At 32.2% G+C, this 15,572-nt stretch overlaps 3 long non-coding RNA genes across 3 annotated transcripts in view; all 3 read right to left on the bottom strand.

The window, feature by feature from the left end:
- LOC127703173 (uncharacterized) overlaps window positions 1-15,572 on the bottom strand; it is a 37,740-nt gene that overhangs the window by 2,121 nt on the left and 20,047 nt on the right. The gene's annotated exons all lie outside the window — the stretch shown is intronic.
- Window positions 1,021-7,814, bottom strand: LOC127703408 (uncharacterized). Its single transcript, XR_007982984.1, has 4 exons — window positions 7,717-7,814; window positions 7,028-7,299; window positions 6,131-6,292; window positions 1,021-1,133 (listed from the first exon to the last, which is right to left on the bottom strand). It is a non-coding gene; the product is annotated as an uncharacterized LOC127703408 (long non-coding RNA).
- On the bottom strand, window positions 9,213-13,983 carry LOC127703512 (uncharacterized). The gene is made up of 3 exons (XR_007982994.1): window positions 13,845-13,983; window positions 10,636-10,880; window positions 9,213-9,382 (listed from the first exon to the last, which is right to left on the bottom strand). It is a non-coding gene; the product is annotated as an uncharacterized LOC127703512 (long non-coding RNA).

Below are 15,572 nucleotides of genomic sequence, written 5' to 3' on the forward strand. Positions count from 1 at the left end.
AAGCCTCGATGTAAAGCACACGCTTCCCAAGTAAGGAGAGTTGTACAAATAATGTGAATACACAGCTAGAACCTCGATCCAATTTATCTTTTGCTAAAAGTTTTCATATATGTATCAATAAATATATTGGATAGCAGATATCTTCATCGGTATGATCGTGATGATGTAAAATGAATCACATCAATCTATTCTACTCTTCTAAAACAATCTTTAACGTAATACAAATTGAAAACCAAACCAAGCTAGTATAATTCCAAAATTTCAAAGCTGACGCTGGATAAGTATTTTCAACATAGACTGAATAGATATGAATCCAAAAAGAATAGTAATGTGCGATATGTACTGGATAAATCTAAATTTTCAGAGTTGACGATCGTTTAGTTATTACAACATAGACAGCGTAGCTATATATCGCTAATGAATAGCACTGTCCGATTTGAACTGTATAATTTTACAATTTCAAAGTTGAGGAAGGTAAAAGAATTACAAGAGAGTGCGTGTGTATACAGAGCTGTGCGATTTGAACTGGTATAATTCTAAAATGTCAGAGTTGACAAAATTGATTGATATGACTCATTTTACCTCATCATGATCATACTGATAAAAAATATCTGATATATGAAATATTTATTGATTCTTTTATTTCCTTTAGTTAAAATTGGTATTGTTTTATACACTTTTAAGATGTATTTATAATTTGTTTTTTTGTGTACAAACGGGTCCGAAAACAACAGCCAAAGAGAAATAAAAAAAGAAAATTTAGGAATTTACAGGAGTTTGTATGTCAACATAAATCACATATGGTTATATTTGCATGGAATTTATATAGCACAGGATCACTTCATCACACAATTCAATTTTCCTGACGTTAAACATACAAGTATACAAATTTTAATAGGATACATTTCCCATTATGCTGAAAGTTGGATAAACAAAATAATTGACAGAAACGAATCCAGATACAGTTCAAAACATTCCCTGAGATCATCTTTCCAAGAACAAAAATAAACTTACTTTCCGGTGTTTTGAAGGCATTGCACTCAGAATTTAGAACAATCAAATTATCGGGTTCCGGTGTATCAGCCACTTCTTCGTCTACCACGAGTGTAGCGCATGTTTGATCTGAGGCTTGACTGAAATAGAAAATTTGAAATTTGAATTGCAACAATATCAGAATTTACAATTAGTACATAAAAAAATATCAGAACATAGTAATTTACAACATGCAGTATACTTCTACGCTTGTCGAAAATATTACATACTTTGGAGCAATATGTTTCGTATAAACATCATAAGAATTATTCCTTATCAAGACGTCTTTTAAAATTCATGTATCTAGTGTCTGATTATTTACTGAATGAAATGAAAAATTAAAAACCAATTCTTCAGAGAACAATTGAAGGTCTTTCCACATCAATTTATGAAATGAGTGATGAGAAGCTACTTCCGGTTTACCAAAAATTACTATTGGCGTCCAAGCATAGGTTTCTTCATACTGTTTCAATAAATATATGTTTCTATATATTTTTGCCTGAAATAAGGGAGATAATTGCCAACTTCCGGTTTAGAAAATGTCACTTCCGATCTCACATAATAGCTGTATTTACACTGATTACAAAAATATACGGTTTCTATATACTTTGCCTATTATGAGGGAGATAATTGACTATTTCCGGTTTATAAAAGGTCACTTACGGACACAAATGATAGGGTTTATGTATGCCCATTTAAAAAAAATAGTATCTAGGTACTTTTCCATGAAATAAGTACAAATATGGCTTCTTCCGGTTTACTCAAGGTCACTTCCGGATGACATTTGTCAAGGTTATGTGTCAACCAACATTTAGCAAAAGACCGTATGGTTTTATCATGTACCAAGTTGAAGTAATAAAAAATTGAAAACAACACGTTTAATAATTGCATGCGTCCGAAGCGCTTTTCTTGATTTACCTTCATCAGGAACGCTCAAAGTCAAACATCAGAAATCCGAGGGATGTATAAGTACCGAAACAGTTGAAGAGCTATATGACAAAAATACCTAAAACGAATAGCCAAATTCATCTAAGGTCAACTTTGCCTAAGGGAGTTGAAACCTTATTTTCTTTATAATTTCAAAATTTATAAACAGACAATTTTTGAAAGGTTTGTTATAAATCATGTCAGTACCGAAGTACTGACTACTGAGCTGATGATACCCTCGGGGACTGATAGTCCACCAGCAGAGGTATCGACCCAGTGATGTAAAAAATTGAAAACAACACGTTTAATTATTTAATGCGTCCGAAGCGCTTTTCTGGATTTATCTTCATCAGGAACGCTCAAAGCCAAACATTTGAAATCCGAGGGATGTATAAGTACCGAAACAGTTGAAGAGCTATATGACAAAAATACCTAAAACGAATAGCCAAATTCATCTAAGGTCAACTTTGCCTAAGGGAGTTGAAACCTTAGTTTCTTTATAATATCAAAATTTATAAACAGACAATTTTTGAAAGGTTTGTTATAAATCATGTCAGTACCGAAGTACCGAAGTACTGACTACTGAGCTGATGATACCCTCGGGGACTGATAGTCCACCAGCAGAGGTATCGACCCAGTGATGTAAAAAATTGAAAACAACACGTTTAATAATTTCATGCGTCCGAAGCGCTTTTCTGGATTTACCTTCATCAGGAACGCTCAAAGCCAAACATTTGAAATCCGAGGGATGTATAAGTACCGAAACAGTTGAAGGGCTATATGACAAAACTACCTAAAAAGAATAGCCAAATTCATCTAAGGTCAACTTTGCCTGAGGGAGTTGAAACCGTAGTTTCTTTATAATTTCAAAATTTATAAACAGACAATTTTAGAAAGGTTTGTTATAAATCATGTCAGTACCGAATAATGAATTAAACGTAAATTAAAACATTTCAGGGGCAGTAACTCCTATAACATTTCATTGGATTGTTTCCGACCAAATGTATCATATCTTCATCACAATGAGGCAATCATTTTGCACTAGTTATTTAATATATATCTTTAAAAGTGTCAGAACAGATCATAAAACAAGGAAAAGTCAAAATTGAGAACATGACCTTGACCTTTGACCTTGACCTCAAATTCATTTTTTTGAACCAAAGACCTAAGGTAAAAATACTTAGGTCTCTATCACTTACCATTGATGTGATGCATTAAGATATCACTTATGTGAAGTACAGAAGGGGAAATAACTCTCATATGGAGTGTTCGTATGGCTTCGGTTTAAATTGGACAAAACATCTCAGGGATATAACGAGCAATTGGGAAAAAATAAATTTGTCTCTTTCTTTTACGATTACAGAGGAGATGCACCCACAAGAAAAACAGTGTTTGGGGAGATAACTCTTACAAAGAAAAGTATACGGTTAAGCAGGGTTAGTTTCAAATGCGCATATACCAAACATCAAAGCGACATCTTGCGAAACAAAAGTTACACGCAAGAAATAAAAGTGCCGGAAGAAGATAATTTTTTTTTATTAAAAACCAATTGTTCAGAGAACAATTGAAGATCTTTCCATTGAAATTAACTTAAGGTAAGAAAATTTTGATAAAAAACAATATGTCTGGGCTTAAATGATAGCTCATCACTCACTTATTTTGAAAATATAATGTTTGATGAACTTTTTTAATCAATTAAGGGAGATAATAGGCCACTTCCGGTTAAATCAAAGTTACTTCAGGTGTCAAATATAGCTTACTTTACTCTGATTCTAGAAATATATAGATTCTATATACTTTTGCTTAGAATAAGGGAGATAAATTGCTACTTCCGGTTTTAAAAATGTCACTTCTGGTTGACATTTTCAAAGTTATATGTCTACTTACCTAATGCAAAAGATCCTAAGCTTTTATCATGTATAAAAAAAAATCTATAGCAAAGGTCATAATCTAGAACGTCACTTTTACATTTGACCTTGAACTGAATTTTGAGGTCATAAACCAAGGACATCAAATCAAAAGAGCCTAGGTTTATTTTATATGGTTTATGAGTTATATTACTAAATGCATAATTCTAAATATATGAGGGGCTAAAACTCCAATTTAATGTCTACGAACCCATTCAACTAAATTTTATGTGTTACGACATGTCGCAACTAACATTTTAGTTAAAATTATTTGTTGATATCTTATACGGTTTCTGAAACGAAGTGAAAATAAGCCAAAATCACAATTTAGAACATGACCTTGACCTTAGACCTTGACCTTATTTTCTTTGTTTTGGACTAAGGACCTCAAATCAACAAACCCTAGGTCTCTATCACCTATGGTTTACCAGTTGCAAATGCATATCACTTATATCAAATGCACAAGGGGAAATAACTCTCATAAGGAGTCTCCAGACCGCTTAGGTCAAAATTATTTTTAAGATCCTTAGGATATAACGTGCAAATTGGTTAAATAATTTTGTCGTAATCTTTTACGGTTGCGAAGGAGATCCGCACACATTAAAAACAGTGTTTGGGGAGATAACTCTTTCAATAAATAGTGGTCGGTTAAACAGGGTCAGTTTCAAAATCGCAATAACTGTTCGATATCATATGCAAAAAATCTAAGCGACATCTTGCAAAACGAAAAAGCTTCGTAAGATAAAAAAGTTGCGGAAGAAGAAAAAAAAAAATAATAATTAAAAAAACCAATTGTTCAGAGAACAATTGAAGGTCTTTCCACCCGAAACGATATATATTGATACAAAAATATTAAAATCCGGTTTAAAATGCCATTTCCAGTGTCAAATGATAGCTTATTGTATGCTGATTTAAAAAAAATATATGGTTTTTATACACTTTTGTTTGAAATAAGTGATATAATTTGTGATTTCCGGTTTGCAAAATGTCAGTTCCGGTATAATTTGATAGTTAACTTGACACTGATTCCAAAAATATATGGTTCTATATACTTTGATATTAAATAAGTCCAAAAAATAGCTACTTCCGGTTTACACAAGGTCAATTCCTGTTGGATTTTTCAAGGTCATATTGCACAAACTAATGCAAAAAGTCCTATGGCTTTAGCACGTATAAATATGAAGTAAAGACAAAGGTCAAAATCTAGAACGTCAAATTCAACTTTAACCTTGACCTTAATTTCATGGTCATAAACCAAGGACCTCAAATCAAAATACCTTAGGTCTTTATTAGATATGGTAAACGAGTTATATCCCCATATATATAATTTTACATATAAGAGGGGAGAAAACTGCTTTTATATGTCAACGTACACTTTCAACTAAAATTTATATGTTATGACATGTCGCAACTAACAATTTAGTAAAGATATGTTGTCGTTATCTTATATGGTTTTTGAAAAGTGCAAATAAGCCAAAATCAAAATTTAGAATGTGACCTTGACCTTTGACCTTGACCTAATTTTCTTTTTTTTTTGGACCAAGGACCTCAAATCAATAGATCCTATTTCCCTTTCACTTATGGTTTACCAGTAACAAATGCATATCACATATATCCAATGCATAAGGGGAAATAACTCTCATATGGAGTCTCCGGAACGCTTCGGTCCAAACCAATCTCAACATCCTGAGGATATAACGAGCAAATTGGTGATATAATTTTGTCGTTATCTTTAACAGTTGCGAAGGAGTAGCAAACAAAAGAAAAACAGTGTTCGGGGAGATAACTCTTACAAAGAAAAGTAATCGGTTAAGCGGTGTCAATTTTGAAAGCACATAAACTGTTCGATTTCATATACCAAATGTCAAATCGACATCTTGCGAAACAACCAAACAGCGAAAGACAAAAAATTAGGCGGAAGAAAAAAAAATCAGAACAAATACAATAGGTCTTTCCACAGAAAAGTGGAAAGACCTAATAATAGTACAAAAAATTTCATGCATTAAAGTATGATTTTAAGAAATTAAGCTAGAGAATAAAACTAGGGAACCAAAGAAAGGTTGAATAATGAAAATTCAGGAATTTAGAGGAGCTTGTATGGTAAAATAAATACTCAATAATTGTCTAATAAAAATACTCCAAAACTTTCGATTGGAAGAATGTATAGTCAATGCTGATGTTTTATTTTCACTGGAGGATATAGTGATGTCTTACACTACTAGTTTAATTTAAACCTCACCATAATACCGCAAAAAGATTCATACCCTAGATTATCAACCGCAGTGTAACAAAACAAATGGGCGCCTAGCTGGCTTTTCATTGGTTCCCAAGTCACGGTTACAAACCATTCTCTTCCAGACGTTCCATATGGAAATAATTCTGATTTAATCATTCCTATTGGAGAAACCGTGTCAATTGCTGTAACTCTAATAACATGGAATAAATGAAAAATGAAAAATATTATAGGAAATAATTAACATAAACTATCATAAGCTTTCGATTATCGTTTGTTGATCGAATTTCTGCTTGACATACATGATATACGCTACCAATGAATTTGGTTTTCAACGAATGATTTGAAAGATCGAATAAGCGTTTTAATTGGAAAAAAAATATGCATTTTACCTGATATATACATATAGTCATGACTAAGTAAAATGTATTGTGTCTTGGAAACGAATTTTGTACTTAATAAAACTATGAATATCTAGGATAATTTTTAAAATGAATATCCTGGTCTGGTTAAAGCTGAAAATAAAAAACCTTGCAAAATACAGGATAAAAATGAATATTCTGCAACACAAAATGCAGGAACCAATTGGTACAAAAGTGCAAATTAATTAAAAATAAGTCTGCTTATCAACGGATGAAAATAAATAGTCGATCCGCAAAAAATCAAACCAATCGGAAGTAATTAAGATTTTTCAAAGAAATTTAACAATTTCTATGTTAGGTTTTTTTAAAAATTTTATGCTGTTTTCAAACTGAAGTCTACACGAGGTTGCAATCATCAAGAGTATATTACAGACCATCTTAAGATCGTCGTATTCACTGAATTCCCCCAAATATAATATTTTACCCAAACGCAAGATGCACATATTTGGAATAAAATGTTCCATATCTTAAGCTGCTACATGTAAAGCTTCGAAAGTCTTTCCTACCTTAACGTTGCCTCACCACTCCTAGCAATAATCGACTCATTAAAAATCTTGTAGACAGAACTATGATGAATCGAACCATCAGTTATTATATTCTGTGGTAGAACTGGTCTCGATTCACATGATGTGCTTGAATTAGCAACGAAGATCAAAAACTGCAAAGAAACACTGCTGAAAGGAGCTGTATCAGTAGACTTCTGGAAGTCTTCGATTTGCAAAGCAACAGCATACCAACCCATGGATCTTGTTGCATTGTAGCTCAAAACACAGGAACGCTAAAACAAAACCATACACATAGGTTTTTCCAATGTATGCTCCGTATACTTTTCTTATTTGTATATCTGATGTTAAATTTATCAAAAAACTGTTTCTGTTTAAGTGAGTGTCATAAGAGACTCTTTGGATGAAACATAAAGAAAACATTCTGTCGATCCACTACATTCTATACTTTGACTTTTTTGATAGAAAGGCACCTGAAATAACATTAAAGTTTAGTTTTCCTATATTGTTCTTATTGCGTCACATTTTCACCTCAAGTTTCTTCTTTTTATATTCAGCTAAGTGCAACAATACTGAAAATCAACGAATAAAGTTTATTAAGCCAATGTAAGGGTTTTTTCCGTGTTCTACTATTTTTCGCAACTTTTGATATCATTTGTATGTGTACTCATCTACATTTCATATATAATTACTTCATCTAAATAAGAACCACTCAGTGTTTCACAAACACCACCGCATTCATCATTTGGGGTTTGTGTAGACCATCGACACTTCACAACATCACCATCATCATCATCAGAGACTACAAAATTAATATCAATATTATGCTGCATGTATTTTAGTTTTTGTTGTAAACTTGTTCGAAATTTTTATTTTTATATTTTGAGTGATAGGTCGAAAAAACCCTCGCTGTAGCCCTCGTACATTTGAGTTTATGAAGGATCAATAAATGGTGCGATAAATTTTAGTCCTACCTGACTGTAGTAAAAACAAATCAGTAGGTGTAATAATTAATTTTTCCTTAAATTTTATTATGCATTGATTGGTTGTTTATGTTAAATCTTCCCTACTAAATGTGCAATCATTAATACTAGTATTTAATGTTAATATTACAATGTGCCGAAGCTTACGTAATTTCGGGATATTTCGGATTTTCGTGACATGTAGTTAGTCTAGTTAGAACTGCATATTATTATCCAAAAGAAATATATAGTTGGCAATTTTACTTTCGAAAATATAACCACATACACAATTATGAAACGGAAATGTCGCAGTAAAATGATTTTTTTCAGTTTAAATTGCGATTTCTTGAAATCTTGAATGAGTTACTTGTAAGTTAATTTCAGATAGAGTCGTCAAAAATAGTAAAAAGGTCCAAAAGAACAAAATATAGCCATACGTCTTGACGTCGTCACGCTGTACAATTCTAGCTTTTTTATGATTTGTTTGTCAAACAGTACTCAAACTAAAATTATTTAGACACCAAACACAGTTTTAAGGACAAAACTCTTTTCTAAATTCGATCTATTTTGTTAACGAACAAATCCATCTTGTGACGTTTTTTACGTGTAGTCAATGCATTAATACCTCTATTACAGCAATTTGTAGTTGATCATATCTCTTAAAATGTAAATGCTACAAAGAATAGCATACACACTTTCTTAAAAAAATACGAAATACCTCCGAATAAATAAATTCATCATAGACACCAGGATTGAAATTTTGTATTGGCGCCAGACGTGCGTTTCGTCTACAAAAGACTCATCAGTGACGCTCGAATAAAAATAAGTTTAAAAGGCAAAATAAAGTACGAAGTTGAAGAGCATTGAGGACCAAAAATTCCTAAAAGTTTTGCCAAATACAGCTAAGGTAATCTGTTCCTGACGTAGAAAAGCAATATTATTTCAAAAATTCTAAGTTTTGTAAACTGTTAATTTATAATTATGACTATATCAATGATAATTCATGTCAACACAGAAGTGCTGACTACTGGGCTGATGATACCCTCGGGGAATAAAACTCCATCAGCAGTGGCATTGACCCAGTGGTTGTAAATAAACTCATCATAGATATCAGGATTGGAATTTCGTATTTGCGCCAAACACGCGTTTCGTGTACAAAAGACTCATCAGCGACGCTCGAGTAAAACAAAATTTAAAAGGCCCCCAAAACAGTAACCTACCCGGTATTTTAAGTGTATAGTCACATCCACAACTGAATCTTACTATAGGCTGCATCGCAGAGATTGGAGAGGAATTTATTTTTCCAGTGTCTTGTCTTACGGTCAGATTTGCTGTAGTCAGCATCCTCCAGTCTGAACCGCCTTCAACTAGAGATATCCAACAACAGCTTGAAAATCTTTAAAGAAAAAAAAATAGATTTTTTAGGACTTAATTTATATATACTCCGTTAAAAAATCTGGTCGAAACATTTTAACGATATCAACATTCATGTTAATATACATATTGACTAATTATACATACCACAAAATATCCAATTCACTTGACGACACAAACGGAACAAAGTTATAAGCTGTAAACTTAGTTAGTTGTTACAGCAAATATGCAATAAAGATATTGTAACGTTAAAAAAAAAAGAAAATGGTTTTGTTTTTTGCGGGTCTGGATTGGGACGAGAGATTCTCTGATTGGTTCACTATTTTCACATTTCACAACCGATTGTGAAAAAAATTGTTTCTTCACTTGTGAAATAACTGTTCTCGGCCAATGATTGGTCGAAATTTAATTTTGACGTCAAATGTTCTTTGTTTCTTCTCAATTTTCTATTGTGACGTCATGAAAAAAGGCGACCATACCTGATGACGTCATTTATAAAGAACCCAGCTTTCTGAAAATCTTTGAAAAGGAAGGATACAAATTATCAGTGATACCGAATTCATCACTATAACTCTTGTATTACGATATTTCTCCACCCGCAACAGTTAAATTTAAATTGTTTAAAAAGCTCGGAAAGCCTCTAGCTTTAAATATTAAAATATAACAGTCTCGAGTGGAGTATTATCGTAACACACTTGTTGCAGTGGCGGAATCTATATATAGAGAATATTGTGTAGTTTGTACAGAAAACAATCAATAAAAATAACCCAAAATAATAAAGAAATTTTTTCTCATAATCAGGTTCCCTTTAAATCTAATCATAGTTCAAGTCTGAATTGGTTATTACGTTATCAGACATGTAACTGCATAGTTAGTCTTGGGAATCATAAACTGATAGTGTCCAAAACGTTGCTTTATAAACGGACAGTATTTACAGGCATTCATGTTTAATTAACTAACCCTGAAAAACAGACCTGTTAATCATGTCATTGAAAATATCATTTGAATAAAATACTTTTATAGCCATTTTTGGGAATTTATTATTTCTCAAAGTGATGCTTTATAATCAAAAAGTTTTAAATTTTGTCGACTCATAGTCCGATAATCTTTAATAAATAGCCCTGTATGTGATGTAATAAGTAGCGACAAATAACATTTCTACATAATTACATTTTAAGCATTAATTTTGTATGAATTTCTATTGAATATTTAAGGTGGTCTTTTCGAGGGCATTTTCTCGTTTCCTATCGTTTTCGATGAATTGCAAAAACTTACCCAAAAGTATAAAGATTGTTACTTGACGCTGACAGATTGTACTTGATGCTATTGGTTCCTGAGGTCCAATCTTCAGTTTCACTAAAGTCAGTGCAGTAATAAGACATAGTAGTAATTGTATCACTGCATCCTTCTACACACTGTAAAGAGCCTTCGCCAGATAGCAATGTTCCGTTCCTTATTGTGTTTGCATCGCACGTGTGTCCAGAACTTGCACGGAAGGCAACTCTATAGTTAAGCTCTATCTGGAATACGAATAAAAAAAAATTAGACAATAAGTAAATGTGACAGCAACCAAATTACAAAATAAAGAAATCTAAAGGTCATTATGACGTTTTCTACAATAGAAGATACCACGTTTAAAATTGTTTACCCCAAAGGTGCGTTTCGTCTTGAAAAAAAGACTCATCAGTGACACTCACATCAAAAAAGTTTAAAAGACCAAATTAAAGATAAACTATGTGTCGATATGCTGTTTCATGATCTGAATCGCCACAAGTCTATTCACGTTGTCACAGATCTGCCTTCGAAACCAAATTCCTCATTGACAAATAAAAACCATTGAGATATAACTGACAAAACTTCTGATTTGAAAAAACACACATTGACATGCCGCGTGGATCAAATAGTTTTAAATATCGAAACCTGTTCCTTTTAATCCCTATCAGCGAAATTAAGAAAGGTACATAAACGAACGTACATTTAAAACCAGTTCAGAAAAATAAAACATCAACTCTATAAAAACGTTAGAAAAGATAAAAAAAAAACACATAAGTAAATGCTATAAAATTAGAAACAATACCGTAGGAAAGAAATTTTATTCACTTTCCTGAATGGATGTTGTTTTATTGGCACTAACATTTTTTTATGATTTTACACTTAAACAAAAGTAAAATATTCCATTCTATACAATTATGAAAACTTATTGTCCTACTTCTTTTCGATACTATGTACTTAAAAAAAGTTTTGCCTTTCTCAGACTGTTTATGAGTCTTTACACTAGGTCCGTTTGATGTGTATTATTGATATTCTAGTGTGGGAGATAATGATTCACTTATTAGTTGTAATTAAATTTGAACAAGGTTTCAGTAACCAGAGGTAATCTTAGATCGGATTTTTTCCTGTTGTCTTTATGTTAGTTCATTTTTTATGCATCGTGCCTTTCCGATTAATCAGACTATTTTCAACTGAGCTTCAAAGTTTGTTCTTATGATTGCGTTTACACCACCTGTCCAAGGTAAGAGGAGGGGTTTTTATATGCATGTACCAAGCCAGGATGCTGTAATTCAGTGGTTGTCGTTGGTTGCTTTTTGTCCTATTTTTTTTCGTTCGGTGCTCTTTGTCATATTTGTTTTTCGTTAATTGATTTGTCATCAATGTCATTTTAAATGTTTCACATATTTGTCATGTCGAGGCTTGTGATATATGGCTATACAGTTTGGGTTTGCTCATTAGTGAAAACCGTACAGTGAGCTACATATCAACGTGCAAGTCATTTAGACATATTAGACCTTGGTGGAAAATTGTCACATGTCAATCGCACCACATCGCCTTATCTTTTATTTATAAATGTCAACTAAGTACAGGACAATGTAGATATTTAATGTTTAATTTTTGAATTTGCGATTTCTCTAACTTTCGTCCACAGAATTGGTTTATATGTGATATTCTATGACTATGTTGAACAAATCTATCTCATCGAACTAGAGATAAAGGATACTACAGATACAGTTAAGTCTGCCTCATATCTTGACTTACATCTAGACATTGACAATGAGGGTCGGTTGAAAACAAAACTTTACGACAAAAGAGATGATTTCAGCTTCCCAATTGTGAACTTTCCATTTCTATGTAGCAACATTCCAGCAGCGCCTGCATACGGAGTATATATCTCTCAATTGATACGATATTTTCGGGCTTGCATTTCCTATCATGATTTCCTTGATAGAGGATTGCTGCTCAAAAGGAAGCTATTAAACCAAGAGTTCCAAATGGTGAAGTTGAAATCATCCCTTCGTAAATTTTACGGACGCCATCACGAGTTGGTTGACCGTTATGGAATAACCGTTTCACAGATGATATCGGATATGTTCCTTATGTCGTAACTACAATACCCTTCCCTTTTCACGAATATGACCTACCGAATTAGACTATTTACCGGATTTTTAATAACACAAGCAACACGACGGGTGCCACATGTGGAGTAGGATCTGCTTACCCTTCCGGAGCACCTAAGATCACCCCCAGTTTTTGGTGGGGACGTGTTGCCTATTCTTTAGTTTTCTATGTTGTGTCATCTGTACTATTATTTGTCTGTTTGTATTTTTATATTTGGCCATGGCGTTGTCAGTTTGTTTTCGATCTATGAGTTTGACTGTCCCTCTGGTATCTTTCGTCCCTCTTCTATTGCTGTAAACATTTTCGCGTAAATAATAGGAAAATATTCAGGGTCACCGGATTCGTTTTTGCTGTTTAAATCATTATAGTCTCAGAAATGTATGAAAATCTACGATTTTGCAGCGAGAGAATTGCCGTCACGTCGTTACGTTCATTTTGTCAATTTGACTTTTCCTTCATTCTTCATATCTGGACAAATATTTTGTGTTTGCAGTATGCATCCTGTGATCCCATATATAATTTAAACGGATGCTCAGAGAAATACCATATTATTTTTAAGAAAATTCTGTGTATGGATATTAGAGAAATCAAAATTTATGTAGAATGTGTATTTTGTCCGGGGTTTTACAAGCCAGCTTTACATTTAAAAAGTTCAAAAAGTTTTAATTTATAAGCTATCTGGAAACATAAATACTGTTATATTATCCTTTGCGACTGACAAAACATAGCTGTTCTGTAACGTATTCCAACTTCGTGTTACAACCGTAGATAAAGCCGACGATGAAAGGCACCATTCGACTAATGAAAGCTGAATTTTATAAAGCATAATGAGTCGAATTGTCTAGTTCGATGGACATCGTGAAGACAGAGTTGTCACGGTGGAACAAAAGCATGGGTTCAAATCCAGCTGAGGGCAAGACAAAAATTTGCAATTACAAAGTATACAATTACGTAATTTCCTAAACTTTTATTCAAGCTGTTTTTTTATATAATTTTAATTATTTTTTTTTATCATATTTGTAAACATACTCTTTATATACAAAAACTATACATTTTTTATTAGTGTTTCATGAAAAATTTGAATCTCTCACCTGATTATTTTCTGCTGGCTTCCATGATATAATGCCCCCACGAAAATGACTGCTTTCTACCAAGTATAATAAACAAGTAAACAAAAATGTCGAAGGAAAACACATTATGATTAAAAGCTGATATCTTTCATTTGGTTAGCCAAACTTGCATCGATGTCTCGATGGTACGCGTCTGTTGTTTTATATGTTCTTTTTAACAACACATGGTGACGTATTGCCAAATTGATTGGTTGATAAATCAGTCAGTTTTAAATTTTATTAAAGCAAGGGTAGACCGTCCTTAAAATTCCACGAATCAAATTTGCTCATACAAAGGATTTTATACGCAAGTACCTTAAGAGTATTTCACAATTCTCAAAACTGTCAATTCTTTGTAAAACTTTGTATTTCTGAAACACGGTTACATAATTACTTTCATATTTGCGCTATTAACAATTGCAGCTAACAGTAATCAAATATCACAAATGTCAAACTATTTTAAAACTATTATGTAATGATTCAGCCCAAAACATTTTATTCCTTTTTTTTTATCATCAGATCACTTCTGCAGAAGAAATCAAGGACAGAAAACACTTAAAAGTGACCTATTTCTATACCGTTCATGTCCCACTTTATTGACTGAAAAGTATGAACAGTATATTAAACAAAACTTACTAGCCTTTATATAAAACCAGTCTATCAAGACTCACATTGTATAGCACGATAAATAGTTTTGTTTAAACTGGCCTTTGTAAGTTTATGCTTGAATTCAATAAAAAAAAATACGAACATAGTGTTAAACATAAAAACAAAATAAATCAAAAGTTTGCCTTCAAAATGGAGCAAAATCTCTCAACCCATTACAAGTCAAAAACGCCCCTAGCAAAAATGGTACACTCATAACAACATATTGGAGAGCCAAATCTCATGATTGCTTTAAATTAAATATATACTCTTAACAATATGTAACATGTAAAGTCAAATGATTGGAAAACAATCAACATTTTGGTTGTAAATGTTTAAGAACTTTGAAACTTTTGGAGAACGTTATTGATGTATGTTGTGCGTACAATAATGATCATATCATGTTTATTGTTTTGAAAACTTTCTTTAAATCAGTAAACATAATGACACTGGATATAGATAGATATATATTTAAATAAATTTAGCCGCAAAAATATCACATCAAGACACGTTTCTTTGTAATGAGCAATGAAGGAGTGTCAGACTTATTAATACTATAATTATTAAGCCGCCAAGATAAGATTAGTATTTGTAAAATTAATGTATTGTCATGTCGAAACTTATTAATCATAAAACACAATATTACCAAAAACTTTTCAAAGAATATAAAATTACTTTAAATGATTAATTCAATTTAGAGGTTTTCACGCGAATAGTTGATCTCATCTTGATCTTAAGAGTTCAAACGGTTTGAATATGACACTATCTAATTTGAATAATGTCATTTTAAAATTAACAAAATATTGTCTGAGTAGCCGAATTAAAAGAAATCAGTTTCATACATATCGGGTGCTGCAAATAACCAAATGCAGTGTAACGATATGTCACAAACCCCTTTGTAAATAGATTTTGTGTCGTTCAGATATTCTTACAGACTTTGCCAATGAATGTGAAAAGTCATACATATATAACAAATTGAAATATTTTGTGTCAGAATAATACTCTTCTTTTTTCCATTTTATAGTTGTTGATGTAAAGCTAAATCATTCTTGCGAAATAATAAAA

This window comes from Mytilus californianus, unplaced genomic scaffold (genome assembly GCF_021869535.1).
Source record: "Mytilus californianus isolate M0D057914Y unplaced genomic scaffold, xbMytCali1.0.p SCAF_1, whole genome shotgun sequence".
In the NCBI taxonomy this organism is placed as follows: Eukaryota; Metazoa; Mollusca; class Bivalvia; order Mytilida; family Mytilidae; genus Mytilus; species Mytilus californianus.